At 44.7% G+C, this 12,423-nt stretch overlaps 1 long non-coding RNA gene across 1 annotated transcript; it reads right to left on the bottom strand.

Moving 5' to 3' along the window:
- Positions 1 to 1,041: 1,041 nt before the first annotated feature.
- LOC127593362 (uncharacterized) lies at positions 1,042 to 12,112 on the bottom strand. Its single transcript, XR_007960390.1, has 3 exons — positions 11,680 to 12,112; positions 2,199 to 2,265; positions 1,042 to 2,099 (listed from the first exon to the last, which is right to left on the bottom strand). It is a non-coding gene; the product is annotated as an uncharacterized LOC127593362 (long non-coding RNA).
- Between the last annotated feature and the right edge of the window lie 311 nt (positions 12,113 to 12,423).

Below are 12,423 nucleotides of genomic sequence, written 5' to 3'. Positions count from 1 at the left end.
CATCATTTCGTAATATTTGCTTTCGTCACTGCCATTAGTACAAATTGGCTGCTGCAAATGTGGAGTTGTCGACGAGTTGATTGACGTGGAGTACTGTTTGCAATTGAATATTTCAAGAAAGGGGCACTCATGGCGCAGTGGTCCCATTCACCTTATTTCAGCGCAACAATTCTCACGGTGCACATCGGGATTATTTTGAACCAATTTTTTGTGGCTACGAACATATAGGAAAGACAAGTAGCTATTTTGTTAGCTTGCCTATGCACATATAATCCACCGTGACTTTGATATTCCCATTGTGTCTACAAAAGAAAATGCAGCATGTTTGCACGTTGCACATTAGAGAGAGGCAATGACATTTCCTGTTTTTCGTCTGGCTGGTTAGTCGCCTTGGCAACACAGCTTTGATATCATCAATAGCATCTTCGAGCGGCTCTGATCTTTGAACCCAGTTTCCTAATAAGCCCCATCATAAACTCTAGATCAAACGTTAGATGAGCTATTTGCACACTTGAACATTTGCTGTCAACACAGACAATTCTATTGATTTCCATAATGAAACATTTTTTGTCCGTCATGACTTTCCCAGACAGATCAATCAGTCTTGGAGCTCATTAATCAGGAAGAGCCATTATTGGCTGACTTAGTTATGATTGTATTTGCATCAGGAAGCTCTTGTCGCGCCTAAACGGCAACGCCTTGAACATAGCACAGCAACCAATCATGTTTTGTCATCCACGTTGCTGCCCGGGAGCCAATATATGTTCATTTTCAAGAATGTTCAAATCTTTGTAAACTCTAATAGAGCAAATCCATATTCACGATATCAATACTCTACATCTCGACCCAAGTGAAAACATCGTATAGGATCAATTGCTTTAGCCTCAAGGTGTGCAATGTGCTATTAGTAGCTTCACACAGCCATGTCAATCAGGGGCTGACGATCGATTTAAAGTCATGCAGGCTATTTATGACGGTTGGCTATTATGACTACAATGTAAGTATGAATACCACAGAAACTGGTCTTTAATTGCATGCACATTTCGGTACCGGAAGAAATTGAATTTGCCGGAAAAATATGCCCTTAAAAGATGATGTTCAACCTTTGGAGTTCAAAATACAGATGAGCATCTGAAAAAGGGGTCCTACGACCACTATCGTCGCTGACCTTTGCTGAACCAGTCTTGATCTGCTTTGGAGAAAATAATGAACTTTTCATACTTTACAATCACACTGAGGGAAAAAAAAAGCATACAGGGGTGGCAGCCATGGGTCAGCTGAGTCTCTTTGGTCCTGTGATAGGACAGGAAGCAGATTTACGTCAAACAATGGACATCCACCCAGAGAGAAACAGAAATCACTTCTCCTTGTGACTTCAGCTTCTGTTTGTTCCTCCATCATTCCTCGTGAGCGGTAATTGCACAGCGAAACATCCTGTTTTGAGTTACCTAACTCAATAGAGCTGCTGCTGCTGAAACAAAAAGAAAAAAAAACAATAATAAGAATATTTCCTAAGCTGTGTAATGGCAAAAATCGGAGGCAAATGGGTTGTGACAGAAGAATGCGGCAATGGGAGTTAATGTAGTCTAACATCTTTTATGGTCTTTCTTTTGGGCCTACAGTCAGTATAAGGTCAAGCTGGCACAATGTCGGTTTTATGTTGCTGTAAAGATGACAGACCCCCTACAAAAGGACATTATGAAAGATCTGACAAGATACCAACAAAGGTGGTATGATTTATGCCGGCATCTTTGTCGTGCAGTGGCCCGGGTCAGGGAGAAAATGGTAGCCAAGGTTGTCTGTGCGAGAGAATTAAGTGTCCACACTTAAAATACAGCCTCGGCTGTGGGAACCAGGGAACAATCAAACGAGTCAAGACCAAACAAAATTGGGATTTTTTTTTTTTTGTTAGGACCGGTGGAAAAAAAAACAAACAAACACCCAGAGTAATTCTGACAGCAGGTAGTGAGGTAAATCAGCAGGTGATGCTTCCTGCTGATGTGCAAGCGGAAGGAAGCTTTGAGATGAGACGGGAGGCACGTTGGGGAACGGGTGAGTTGGCGAAGGGATTTGGCCAAGCAGATGGTGATCCTCTCACGCTGGACGGAAGATACATGGAGAAAGAGTAAAGAGCGCGAACTGGAGAGGAAGGATGTGAGTCGCTTCCCAGGGGGAGGATCAACTAGCAGGTTACCCACCAGCTGGGCTGGATGGCATCAGTTCAGGCTGGGGTTGACGAGAGCGGGTCAAGGGGGACGTCTGGAACTGCAGGGGGGTTCCAGAAAAAAAAAAAAAAAGATTGGTGAACTAGAAACAACGTGCAGGTTGATGGTAATTCTGACGGGGCACGAGACTATGTTGAAGAGAATATTATGTCTTTTATACTGTTGAGCTGCTATCTTCTCAGCTGCGTGTTTAATGCACAGCATGTTTGCATGCATATTTGCACTGATTGAGAGAGAGAAATTTCATTTATGCTGCATGTCACATGGAAGCATATTTGACAATAAAGTTGACCTTGAACCTTTGAACCTTGAAACACCTCATTTTGGGCCATCCGATTGCATTCCTGTTCGGAGTCATGTGCAATGTAGAAATTGTCACGAGCTCATTGCAAGACTTCTTTTATTTAGGTGTTGTACACATAAGCTCCCAACAGATTTTATTTTATTTGTATTTTTTTTTGGTGACAACGCAGGCCAAAAGCAACTCGAAATATGGAAATGACATAAGTGCAATGTGGATACTTGAAAGCTCCAGTGTACCAACCAAGAAGATATCTTTGGAGATAGCAAACATTTGCATATTCATCAAGTCTGGATTTTATTAATGAGCTGGGATTGAGGAGGCAGAGTTTCTGAATTTCTAAACAGAACATTGTTTTGAAATACAGTTTCTGTCTGGTAGGACTTTGTTTTTTTTTTTCCAGAAGGGAGAACAGTCGACTGTATTTTCATGCGATGGCCTTTTATAATATTTCAACCACATTTTTTTTTTCTCCACATTTCCGATTTTTGGTTTCACGTGCCAACAGTCAATGGGGTACAGATTTGGATCTTGGCTCCAGTCTTCATATGTGAAGTTCTCCCCCTCTGCTTGCTTTGGTTGCCTTTGGGTGTTCCGGCTTAAACTAAAGGTCTAAAAGTATCCATTTGTGTGACTGTGGTTGCTGGTCGCTCCAAAAGTAAAAGTAGTTGCAGTTTGAATTGTGACTTCGACTTGGTGATTGTCAAAACTCCAAACATTTTTTTTTAAACATCTGTACTAAAAAGTGTAATCCTCTTTGCGATGCAACAACAAAACAGATGTGAAGGTAAGTGCAAGGAGAGGGAATTGCGGCAGGGGAAGAGGAGAGACGTGCGGAAGTATTGGAGAGCGCGCGTGCTTTCATTCATCCTCGTCTCCACCCTTTCGGAGCGAGAAGATGAAAATGAATCCCAGAAATAGTTGCAGTTTCCAAAATCCAGACACCGAGCTGTTCCCTTTGCCATACGGCAGCTGTCTTCAAACGTCTGGGATGACACAGCAAGCAAGCATCCTGTTTATTGACTACCAGCAGGAAGCGCTTCCAGGGCTAACAATGCGCGTTACTTCCAAGTCTCCTTGCTGCCCTTTTTCTTTTTTTAAAACTTCTCTACCCCTTCCCTCGCGCCACCTTCCAAAAAGGAGCCCTTTTAAAATATATCGTCCAAGGGAAGCTGTGCATCAATATTCATTCATGCAGCATCGCATTGTCGAGCAGAAATAGTAACGGCGATGAGCGCTGCATTTATTTGTCGTTTACCTCCCGGTATGCTAATATAATGAGCTCCTGCTCACCAAATAACCAAAATCTGCATGGACACTGATTCTTTACCGGGTTTGCCACCTGCAACTGGCACACGCAGGATACAAATGACGCCTTTAGCGCTTTTTTTGTTTCCTCTCAGGGGTAGACATACTGATCATAGTGGGCTATATTTTCTTTGGAGGAAGTAAAGGTAAAATTATATTCTTTTATTGGGATAAGGTGATTGCCTTATGGACTTCAATAAAGCAATCAATCTAAATGCAGGACACTGATGAAAATGCACACAGGGGTACCACAGGTAGTTGCACACATGTTTTTTTTTTTTACTGATGGCATGAGTGAAACGATTTGTCAACCCAATCTGGCCACGGATAATAAAAATCTTACTTTAAGGAAGTAGAAATGTCCTTAATAAAGCCTCATTTGGCAAATATGTATACAGTAAATGTTATTCCGGATGACCACAAGTACATTCCACCGGTAACACTAAAAAGAGCAGCTGCCGCCCGTGCATGGTACAAAGTCGATATACATTACACTTGACTGTAGCCTATAATCCACAAACCTCCTCAGCCTTTAAAGGGATGTTGAAGAGCACAAAGTCTTGTGTGTACTGGCACAGGTTAACACGGCAGCCTCTCACTGACATCATGTAAATAACATAGCTTGCGATGCTGTTCCTCCAGGAGGGCCAATCAGGTTCTGGCAGGCTGTTGTTGCCGCCTGCGTCGTCTCAACCATGATGGTATTTTCAAATGAACAAACAGCTGTACGGGAGTAAACATCAGCAGAAGAAGGACCTGGAGGGTGTCAAGTCAGTATCAGGAGCAAATGGATCTTGAAAATGTTGGTGTGGAAACTTGGTTTCAATCGCAGCGTCGTTCATTTCAGACTTGGGGAAGCCATTCCGGGATGTGATTCCGCACCTTTGTGTGTGAACACGTGACACGTCACGTTTTCTGGCAAGAGCTACTGCGCAACTGGATTATTGTCCGGCAATTAGCCCCGTCGGGAACATTGTTATCAATGGTACGTTTGAGGAAAATTGACTTCTTCCATCCACTGACAAAGGGGCTCCTTTGTCGAGCAAATGCTTTCCTTGTTCTAGCCAAAGGATTTTCTGGGATTTTACTTCTTCCAGAGATCCGAGACAAATTCTGCATAAAAACTGCACGGTTATGTACATTAAAGGAGGTTTAAGTACCGAAAAGAAATGGAGCTTTCTCTCCCCCTCTCTCACTCGCTGACTTTTTGTGAGTGACATTGTTTACGTTTCACTTATCTGCGGCAGATGTTAGCTGAGTGAAATTGAATTCCTGGCAATGAGTGGGGGGAAAGATGGCCCGGCGCATCCTTTTTTATGTCGAGGGACAGGATTTCTCCTGGCCGGCCTTGATCCCTTGATTGTCTGCCCACGATGTTGTTGGTGGATAATGACAAAGGTCAAGGGTGGAAGAAGCTCTTCCTGAGTCACAGGGCCAAAGAGCCGCTAGCAGTGCGTCGGTTTGGATCAGATAAGAAAATCTCCAATGGGAAGTTGTGGAAATGTGCACAAAGTGTGACAAAATGGCAAATGATATGAGGCGGTATCAGCGGAGCTACAAATCAGCTCTCTGATTGTGTTATTCGGTAGTAAATGTACCATTAAATGTTTTAATCGCTCTTCTGAGTATGTAAGTCAGAGCGAAAATAAATAAATAACCCCTCTTTTATATATATGTTTCATTTCATTTCTTGCATGTTATCAGGGGACGCCATGCAAATCTTTCTTCAAGATAAATTCTGCAGTGATAAAATGTAGTCAGTCATCTTTATTGGATTCCTGGGACGGATGTGAAGACTCTGAGATGAAATTGCTGCTCCCAAATAAAAACACAGTTGACTTTCCCCCAGAGTGATAGGATTTGCCGGTGTGCTGTAGAGTTGCCATTTATCTGCAGTCAAAACCCCACCAAATCCTTGCTGAGATGATGCATCATCAGCGTACGATGAAACCGGGAAAGCAAGTGTGTCCCAAAAAAAAAAAAAAAACCTGTGGTCCCATGTCATTTACTGTGAGGCTGGTCTCATGTGTGAGCGCTCTGTTTGCTTGTTTACACCAAGCCGTTTCTCAAACCGGAATAACAACCCTGGACAAACATGACTATCAGCTGATTGTGTGTGTGTGTGTGTGTGGGAGGGGTGTGGAGGGGGGGGGGGGGGGTTCCACAAGCATGTGCAGATGATCCTCATTAGCAGCGCAGTTCTGAACCGCCCAGAAAGCTCTTTAACTCCACTACCTCTTTGAGCACAAACAATGACAACAGACAAACAATTTTAGTAAGACACCCAAACAGACAGAGCATTAGCGGTTAAGAGGTTACGCCTGGGTCTTTTCGTCTTTTTCATTGTCTTATTTTTTTGTAATCGCGGCATAATTTGGTTTGAATGTGAAGTGCGGTTTTCTTTGAAGATATTGTAATTAGAAGCAATTGTGAGTGACATCGTATCAACCTCCAGAGGGCGGGAGTGACAATATCATCATCTACTCGTGGCTGAAAACTTCATAAGGAAAAGTATAGAGGCTATACCACTAGAGTGAACCCCTCTTAATCATGGGGGAAGCAAAACAGACTATATTACAAAAAAAAAACAAAAAAAGCTGCTGCTGCATGAATGTGCTTCTGCTGTTTCTCACTGAAATTGCTACAAACCCCAAATTTTAGCCGCAGGGGGACTCACCACTGTTGTCGTTGTTGCTCCCTACCTCTCGTTATGACTGTCTTGCTGGTGTATTTGTCACAGAACTGACAGATTACATCTGTGGCAAGGCCGTGATGCATCCGTGACTCTTCCGCAAGAGACAGTCACAACAGTTCCTATGGTGATGTCCTTATTCTATAAATACCCACGGCCATGTTTTTTGTACAGTTTGTGCGTCTGTTCAAATTGCAAAATGATTGCTGAATCAAATTTTGATTTGAAAGGAAATCATTTGTGGTCCATCCCCCCCCCCCCCCCCCCCCAAATGATCTATTGTTTAAATAGTACACAGTGACATGGAAGGTCAGTGTGGATAACTCAAGCAGGCTGCTCTTTCACTCCCACGCACGATAAAATAAAAACAACGGCAAACGTTTTGTCAAACATTAAAGCGTAGCACTCAGCCCTCGTTCTTGACAGACGGCCTCATCACATTCTCATTGGATGCCGGACCCATCATTTCTGAAAGTGTTCTGAAGTTGCGAGCTTTAAGCTGCAAGAAACAATTCATTCTGGAGAGGGCGAGCAACAGTGAAGAGGGCTGCGGGCTTTTTTCAGACTTGATCTCAGCGGTCTGTTCTAAAGGTAAACTTGCAATTTAACAGTTGGAGACACACAGTATCTCCCCTGACTTCTAAAAGTCACCGTGTCAGACGGCGCGCTGCATGGAATAGCCAATATATATATAAATAATACCAAATCAAAATGACTACAAGTGTGGCGTGCTGCTCGGGAATCATTGAATCCATCCCTGGCGAAGCTGACCACATTACTCTTCCAGACAAGTGTGGCATTTGCATGTTTCCTTTGACCTTTTTTTTTTAGTCGACGAACACGCAAACTAATTTTGCTGTAGAATCAGACTATCTCCATGATGATGATTATTTTCTTCCAGAAGCGCGGCTATCAGATCTCCGCATTCAAGCGGGCACTGTCCAAACTTCCATGGGCGGGTTAACAAATGCAATGGCTTGACTGTAATAATTCATCCCACATATCTTGTCCATGCATCACATGAGTATTGCAAAGCACCTCTGAAATAGCAACAAGCATGAAGGTGCCCTTCCGGATGCCTAAATAAAATGCACATTTCTTACATTGGAAGAGACCACTAGAACTAAACCTGTTATGATTTCAGTGTGATCCCTCGTAAGCGTGAAGTTGACCCCTTTATCAATGCGGCCCACTGAATTGAAGTAGCGTCGGGCGTTTGTGTTGAGGACAGTTATCATTCATGGCTGCTTATGGGGGGTGTGGGGGGGGGGGGGGGGGGAGGTGGCTCGGGGGTGTTGGTTGGGAAATATACAGATAATGGCGGTACGAAAGCCACATTATTAAGAAAAGCCGGTGGAGCAGCAGGGTGGCGCCATCAATCAGAAGGCATTTGAGATTTACATCGATCCACTTTTATCGGAGAGCGTAGGCACAATGCGGCTGATCTCCATATTCATATGTAGAACTCTGTGCCATGTCATTAATAATCCCAAAGATGGTCCATAAAACCGATAGTGTAGCTGTGGCAATACAATATGCGGATGCTGGCGGGCCCAAACGATGTGTGTGTGTGTGTATGTGTGTGTGTGTGTGTGTGTGTGTGGGGAGGTTTTGATTAGGGGACATGGATGGAAAAGTTGATAAGGGGAAGATGTAAAAGCAGCCGCACATCTGCATCCCCGCTGGAGAGCTTTTGGAGAGGAAGATGAATATGGATTCCCATTAGAGAGCGGATAGTTCATATCCAGGTGATTTGTTACGAGGTATCAGCAGCTAAAATCTCGTCTCCCTTCCGTCTGCGCCGCCACTTCTCTGTTGAAGTCATTTGCCAAACAAGATTCCTGCAGACGGCTCAGATTAAAATGCAGTTGAATGAAGTGGCAGGTGGCAATCACATGCTCCCGAGCCCTCCCCCTTAGAGAAGTATTTTAAAAAACGGAGCCAGTGCGGTAGTACTTTGGCAGCAGAACACGACCCGATGCTAACGACCTCTGATGAAAAGTTGGGAGATGAGCATGTGTGATGAAAATGCAAGCGAGCGCACGGAGAAACCATCAACAAAGAGCTTCTTCGAGACCACCCGTCACTCCTGATCCATTTTTGACACAAGCTCACATGCCACTGATTCGTTTTGGTGAAGATGCTAACAAGGAGAAATTCAAAATTGAATCCTGGGTTGAATTCTTGTAGTCCTAAAAAAGCAACAGATCGTGCAACTAGCTGTTGGAAAGAAGCTCGTCAATAGCCTGGCTACAGTCAAACCTCCCCTGAGAAAGTCACCAGACCTCTCAAGAGCTCCGCTCAGGAGTGTCGTCCATCTGCCTGACATCTCCCCCTGCATGCCTGCATCATTGTGTGCTCTCCCGGCCAGCCCGCATACCTGTTTGGTGGTTGCGCTCATTGCACCCCCCTTTGCAAGTTGTTGTTTTGTCGAAAGAACCGTCGAGAGAACTTTAGCCGGTTTGCAAAGCATACAATTAATCATAAACTAACGCTGTGTGAAATGCGTGACAACTGCAAACGTGAACACTCTGCACTGATCAAGATATGTTCTCCTGTCACTCGCAGTCCTGGAGCTCAGCTGCTCAGCTGCTCAGTTCATAGCGAGACAAGGTCAACATGTTTTGCCAAGGAGGAGATATGCGTAGGTCAAAAGTGTATCAAGGAGAAAGAAAAGCCCCATTCAGACCCGGCATCCACGGATTGACAATGGATGAAGATGGAGATCACGAATGCACAATGGTGCTGACCTCAGTCGCTCTGCAACATTCACTCCTGCTTTCACCTTCATATCTTTCTACCCGCTTCTCAGTGTTTTTTTTTTCTTTCAGCGAATCAATAAGACCCGTATAGAATGGCTGACTTGAAATTAGCTGGGAAAAGTAATGACAAAAAATATCAATAAGTGTAGATAATGTGACTCCAAACGTCTTTATTGCTGTGGCTGTAATGGAAAGCCATTACTGTTTTACTGCCGAATTCCCTAACCAGTTGTAATTGCAATATTATAGCCTATTACAAAGCAGTTGTGATATTTTTATTGATGCAACATCTATATTTCCTCTCAGCGGAACGAGCCAAACATTAATAAACAGTAAGATACTCTAGGCGCCTCATGTTTGTAAAAGTAGCAAAGCACCTACTTCCATTCCAGTGTGTTCCAACACAAACATCTAATCTATCTTTTTTTTTTTTTTTCATCTACCAGTGGCAAGTTTAAACATAGTTTCGGGTGTCGTTGATCCCTTTCAGTGTTTCTCCAAGTGTCACATTCTGTTTGCACGGCTTCCTGAAGCGTTCGTCGAGCACGTGCACAGGGATCAGTATGCGTGTGTTTACAGTACTCGGTGATGATACGCCCCGGCAGGCATCTCAAATATGCAGGTGACCACTTTACGCTCCATTGCGGCTTTCCGTGCAACATGGAATTCCAAGAAAAATAGTGGGAGGCAAAAGTAAACATTGATATGTAGAGCTTGATGAATGTGAAGCAGTGTTATATAAGCTGTAGAGCTCTTCGGCTGGCGAGGTGGGCCTCAGAACCCGACTTGACGTCGGTGCCTAAGAGAGATGTTTTCACGCAAAGCTGACTGTCAAAACACCTGACATGCCGCAACCCGCCACGCTTGCTAAGAATGTGTCGGCGAGGGCTCTCTGCGGCGTAGTGTTACAAGTGTGTTGCACAACACGCTGACTTAAAAGCAGGAGACAAAATGATCAATGAAGTTGAATTTACTGGTCAATCCCCAGCTGCCTGAACAACGAGCTGGATGTGGATTGGATCACACATCAACTATCGAACGCTCGATCAAGTGACCTCGAGATAGATATTTGGACCGAACAGAGCTTGGTGAAAACGCTGTGTGGGATGAAATATTGTGACCCGGTTGCCTCAATAAGTTGCACGGCGGACTACCAAACCATCGAGCGCTTCACTGTTTACAGTCCGGCAGAGAGTTTACGACATGCAACAATCAGCATGCATTCCGAAAGGCGGCCCGTGTTTAGTTTCCACTAATAGCTGCAAGGGTGACTTCAATTGTTGTTCTGCCAATTAAAACCGCTCATTAGAGACATATGGCATAGTTCGTCTAATTAGTAGCCACGGGCCATGTTGAAATCTCCACACACTCCGAGAAAAGCCGTTATAAGAGCGAGTCATCACAAGTCCAGTTTTTGAATGTGTATTCAATACCAAATAATAATAATAATAATACAATAATAACAATAATACAAAACTTGACTCTTGACAAGGTTGACTTTCTGAATACGTGCGGCCATATTTTCTCTTGACATGTCCAAAAACAGTCAGACAAGTGTCCTGAAATACCTTTATTGAAATCAAATAACGAAATAAATAAATATCAGGAGGCTTCAGCTGATGATAAACATAGTGACGACCATAAAACAGTAAGTCAAATTCATTGAAAGGGAGACGGATCTTTCAACGCCCCAAAGCGTTCACCTCGGGCCCTTTACCCTTTCACCCGTTTTCCCTTGACAGCATCTCCTGCTCCATCCTGCATCAAAGTCATGACACCGCGCCGTCGGACCAGTGGATGTTCAACCACGTCCCAGGGCACCAGCTGGCACGCAAACGCACTTTGCACTTCCCTCCAAAGTGAGCCTCCTGTTTTCCATCTATTCTCAAGCAGAGCAGGGGAGTGATAGGGGGAGGGAGGGAGGGCAATCGAGGGCAGAGGCAGTGAGAGGCGGGGTGGGCTAGCAAGTAAACACTAAAGGTTACCATCCCCATTTCACATCAAATATCAAGGACACGAGTAATTACCGCATTCAGCTGAGAGGTTCCGACACCGGCCTTGACTATCTCTTCCATCTGCCCTTGCGATGGCCTGAGCAGAAACACAAGGAGCTCCCACCGAACGGGGTGATGACCAAAAAAGCATGAAAATGACAGATGCTAATTGCAATTCTCCCAAAGTGCAGTTGTAGCCTAATTGCATGTCAGGATGTGTCCGATTATTCCCCCGTTTGTGTTTGGCTTCTGGAGGAGATAGATTTCTCTGTGGATTTGATTCCACCTCTGCTGTGCAAACACCCCCCTCTCAACATTGTCAATGTCACGCGGCATAATGCAAGTTAAAGACCTTACGAGCCACCGGTGCAGGTTTATTAGTTTGAAGGTTACTTACAGAAGGTCTCACAGAGAAGGTTAACTCAAAAAAAAAAAAAAAAAAAGGAAGCAGAGGAGAAAGCCGCAGCTCTTATTAGCATCCTGGTGTGACTCAGTGTTGCGTGTGGCTGGCGTTGGTGAATGAGCACAGGGTGCGAGAGTGTGAAGTTCTACTTGTCGCTTTGTGGGTGGGCACATGTGCTAACTGGATGAATACAGAGTCAACCAGTAAAGGGAGGGAGCGGGAAGGATTTGCGCCCTGGTTTGGAAGACCAGACACATTGTGAAATTCCCAGATTAGGGCACTGTAAAAGACGGGGAATGCTAAACCGTGCTGGTCAGCAGGGCCGGCTGGGATAAGCGTGCTTTACTACGTGTCTGTCAGGGACTGATAGCGCGAGGATGGCATTCACGTCCACTCGTGACGTTGGGCTTGCCTGCTCCTGCTCCACACTGACCCACATATCGCACCTATGTAGCAAAAGTCCCAAATAACAGCGGCGGAATCTGCCAGGGCTGCTAATGACTTCTCACAATGGGACAGTCAGCCTGCCGTGGGTTGACGTCAAAGCAAATCCCGCAATAAAGAACTCTCTCGTATCACAGAAGCAAACTTGAGCGCTTCGAGCTTCCGAGCGTCTGCAGCAAAAAGCGCCCGCTCTCGAAATAGGAAATGCGGCCGTGCAGCCCACCTGCGCTAAGAATAGTCAAGACGCAAAAGTGAGAGCGGAGTGTCTCAGCCGGGTGCGAGTCACCAGCAGAG

The sequence above is a fragment of the Hippocampus zosterae genome, chromosome 20 (genome assembly GCF_025434085.1).
Source record: "Hippocampus zosterae strain Florida chromosome 20, ASM2543408v3, whole genome shotgun sequence".
Lineage (NCBI taxonomy): Eukaryota > Metazoa > Chordata > Actinopteri > Syngnathiformes > Syngnathidae > Hippocampus > Hippocampus zosterae.
Note: the sequence above shows the minus strand (reverse complement) of the source record. Positions and strands in the feature narration are given on the sequence as shown.